This window comes from Pteropus vampyrus, unplaced genomic scaffold, assembly GCF_000151845.1.
Source record: "Pteropus vampyrus isolate Shadow unplaced genomic scaffold, Pvam_2.0 Scaffold13, whole genome shotgun sequence".
NCBI classification, from domain to species: domain Eukaryota; kingdom Metazoa; phylum Chordata; class Mammalia; order Chiroptera; family Pteropodidae; genus Pteropus; species Pteropus vampyrus.
Genome location: NW_011888794.1, coordinates 7979171 through 7983533, shown reverse-complemented (window position 1 = coordinate 7983533; position 4363 = coordinate 7979171). Strand labels below are relative to the sequence as shown.

General features: G+C 40.8%; 1 pseudogene; it reads left to right on the top strand.

Moving 5' to 3' along the window:
• The first annotated feature begins 2087 nt into the window (after positions 1–2087).
• LOC111733226 lies at positions 2088–2206 on the top strand (annotated as a pseudogene).
• The last annotated feature ends 2157 nt before the right edge of the window (positions 2207–4363 follow it).

Here is a 4363-nt window from a genome sequence, read left to right as displayed (position 1 = left end):
CAGCAATTCAAAGCAGTAAGGATTTCTTTGTCTCACATAACACAATGTCTGGAGATAAGTAGCTGATGGTTTTAGTTCAGCAGTTTCGAAAGATAAAAGCTGGAATTCCTGTGATTTTCTTGGCCCTTCCTCTTGAATACAACATGGCTGCTGCTCCAGTCACCATAACTTCACTCAAGGCCAAAAAAAAAAAAAAGGCAAGGAAAGAATAAAAGGAAGACAGAAGATGCGAGGGGAGAAAAGGAGGAATGAGTAGTCCTCATGGTATGTGTAGTATATGCCACTTTTATTAGGAAAAGTAAAATCCTGCCCCAAGCCCCCATCCCCTCTGCAGGCTTCTACTTGTATCTCATTGGCCAGAACTATTTCTCATGGCCACACAGGGAGTCTGATAAGGTGAGCCTTGAGCTCTTCCAGTTTCCAGAATGACTAGCAGAAAGAGGTTGGAAATGTCTGCTTCTCTACCAAGGGCCAGCACCTGCCACAATTGAACAAAGTGAGAGAAAATACAGGTGATGGAGAAATTAGCTGGAGGGGCCGAAACTATCTGGATGGTATTTTGAAAGATTTTACAAAGCAAACGCACACACAGAGACAAACACAGGATCACAAAAGTAAATTGTGAGTAGAAATAACATCTAGAATATCTTGTTTACAAAAGCGTTCACATCTTTAGAATACACTTTCGCACTGTTGTGCACTGGAAAATTTCCGCCCCTGGCAGAAGAGCAGTGATCTCTGCAAGAGGATTTGGCAGTGATTTGCCATGCTGCCTCCGAATTCTCCGACGCAGGTTAAGCCAGGAGAGAGAAACCACTTTCACCAGAGCAAAACGGCAAAAACAGGTTATAAGAATAGAATATATTTACTTAAAGACTCTCTCACTGAAGTTCCACATTTCACCCTTGCTCTTCTCTGGTTTGTTATCAAACAAGTGACATCTGTTTCATGTAGCACCAAGGCACTCTGACTTGTTTGTGGATGCTGTATTTATTCTCAGGCACACTCTGCTGGGTTCCCATGTCCTGTTAACCTGGAATGAGCTGGGGAATGAAGGGGCTTCTACCTTCTGCTTATTTCATCTTGATAAAGTCTTTCCAAGCTCCCTGCGACCCTGTGATTTGAAGTATTAACTTTCCTGATTTGAAAGGTAGGCGGTCTGAGGATTGGAAAAGTAAAGTAAGATGACTGAGAAGGAGCATGTGAGGGGGGAGCAGAGGGCTGCCTAACCAAGCCCGTCAGACAGCAAGGCCCGTGGTTCTCCTTGGGCACCAACCACCCCGACTCCGGAATCCTGAGGGACTAGCCAAGAACTCCAGGATTGAGCATAATTGCTGACTTACACTAGGCGTTGGCTGAAACCAATTCTATTCTAGCCTCAAAAAAGAGAGTAAAAGCCAATGAAATATTTTCCAGCTTTGAGGACACCAGGTCAGTTGGATTCAAACCATTCTGGTTATCTGAAAGCTTTTTCATGGATCAGGGAAAGGAAGAAAGCTCTACCTTGGATGAGCCAGGTGTGTTGGGAGGTCCCTAAATACATGGGAGACATGGAGGCAAGAGGATCCTGTGGGAAGAGAGCTTTAAACCAAACAGTCCTGAGTACAACTCCTAGTTCTACCTGCTGCAAGCCACTGTCCCAAGCCTTCTCTCCCTCTTGCACACAGTAGGGTTGATAAAGTCTACCCAGTCGAGATAATGTGTGAAAAGCACCTCGCAAAGTGGCTGGCACACATGGCAGTCTTCTATGAAAGAGAGTCAACTTTGGTGGTGCGACCCCAACGTTAGCACCATGGTCTCCCCATGATGACATTCCGTGGGCCCAAGACCTCCCAAGGTGTAAGGGACACAGAGTCAGCAGGACAGGTCACCAGGCCACTGCCATCCCAGAACAGGGCAGCCAGAGCTTGGTGCTGCCTCATAAAAAGCGCATAACCAATGTAGACTCAGGAGTGTCTGAGCGCACAGGAATGCAGTAGAGAGAGGGTGTCAAAGATGAGAACAGTTTAGAGAATAGGAATATGAAAGGGAGACCCAAAAGAACATAAAAACAGAGTGGTAAGGGAGGCATTCGGAAAGTCAGAAAAGTCTACGGTCATGCTACCCTGAACATGCTCGATCCCTTCTGATCTCGGAAGCTAAGCAGGGTTGGGCCTGGTTAGTACTTGGATGAGAGACCACCTAGGAAGACCAGGTGCTGCAGGCGTAAAAAAATAAAAATAAAAAGTCAGAAAAAAATAATGTGCCAGAAGGATCAAATATTTCACAATTAAAGAAGGTGAGGTTTTAACACTTTTCTAAAAGCTTTTGAATATCATAAAACTGTGTTATAGCCAATAGCGGTTTGGAGTGGGTCTGCCCATGGTAACTGGAAAATGGGTGAATAAACCGTGAAAGCCTGGCAGTGGAAAGCCAGAGACGAGCCAGATTTAGGATGGATACGAGGGTCACGCAAGGTTTTGGAGGGAGCTGTTTTAGAACAAACGGGCTTTCTCAACCTCCTCACTATTGATGTTTGGGGCTAAATCATTTTTTTGCTGTGGGGGTTGTTCTGTGCATCATAGGATTTTTAATAGCATCCCTGACCTCTACTCGCTGGATGCCAGTAGCCCCGCCCACTCCCAAGTCATGACAATCAAAAATGTCTCCAGGTATTGCTGAATGTCCTTGGTGGGAAGAGGAGGGAGAGAGAGATGCATGGCAAAATCAGTCTCAGTTGAAAACCACCGAATGCAGAGACCTGTGTGTGCTTTAAACCACAAGGAAAGAAATATATAAATAGTTTCAACTTCTTGTCATGTCAAGCTTTTCTGTTTCATATCAATATAGAGGAGGAAATGCCAAAATTTCAAATGGTAAATAGAAAAAGGAAAAATAGCAATGACTGTCAACTTGAGCGGATGGGAATCATCACGTTCTTTGTTGTTGTTTTTCTGTGCAATAGTGCAAGTAAAAATAACTTTGGGGGAAAGTCTTAGTCTGTATTCTAATTTATTGAATTTCAGGGTATGACCAACTTAAGAATAAAGAATACAAAATAGAAAAATTCATAATAGTTTGAAAACAGCTTTGCAGCCAAGAACTCAATGGTACCCTTACTGTATGGATGGAAAGAAGAAATGAATATGACAAAAAAGTCTTTCTAGCCTCAGCTTGTCTTTTGGCTTTTTCAGACATGATGCATTTGAAGTCTTTCAACTATTCCCACCTCCCGCCTTTCTTTCAATATGAAAGCTTTTGCGTTCAGTCATGAAATACTGCACCCCAGTTGCTCCTATTTTTAAACAGATTCTGCAGAGTTGATATTATTATAGTTTAATGTTTTAGGCATAAGTTCAAAAAAAAATAATTCAACCCCATATCCTTACTTAGTCACATATTAAAGAAATATAATAAACATCTGCTTTCCACTAATAGTGTAACAGAAGGCAAAGAAAATTGGGTATGAGAAATAACATACACTCATGCATATATGTAATTAAACCTTAGAAGACTAGCTGAGTGATTTTTTTATATCAGTCCAAGAATTAATAATACTCAAATCAGTATCAGGTCTTATAAAAATGCTATCTTATTTATAACGGCCTGGTCCAGTGTTAACACCTGTTAAGTTCTCTTGGTTTATAAAGAGCTCTGAATTACATGCTGAGACAACACTACAAGGAAGCAAAACAACTGGTCAGTTCAGAAGGGGGGAGGTCAATAAAATTGATTATTTGGCATGGTTAACCCATCTCTTCCAAAAAGGTGATCAAATTTAATTTTCACTTTCCAATTGTTTTCTTTAAATTGCTTTGATAAGAACTTATAGGAAATTGCTACAGAGATAGCTCTGTGTTATCATTACACCAAAATATATAACACTTATATTTTCTTCTGTTTCTTATCAAATATGTCCCTGAAGAAATAATGGATATTTGAAAAAAGTAATTGCTGGATTTTCTGGAAATGTCCCCACAGATAAGGACTTTAATTTTAAAAATAGCCATTAGATTAAAACAAATAAACTCTGGTGTAGAGCATGTTGCAAATGAGGTCAAACTCTTGAATTAATTCTGTAATAAGCTGTTTATTTTGGTTTGGTTCCATGACTATAGAACCAAAGCTTCCACCCTGGCCAGCCAAATCCAAACCACAGCTGTTAATCTGAGAAAGACTACTCCATGGTATAAATGGATCAACTCAAACCCATGACCATGGCTAGAAAAACAACTCAAGAGTATACAGACTCTACCTAAAACATGACCCTAATGAGGAAAAAATCAACCACATGTCTTGTTTTTGTGGTTGATCAATAATTCTACCTTCATTTAGGGAAATAAAAAAATATGCGTGCCATTCTAAGTTGCAGTAAACAAAAGAA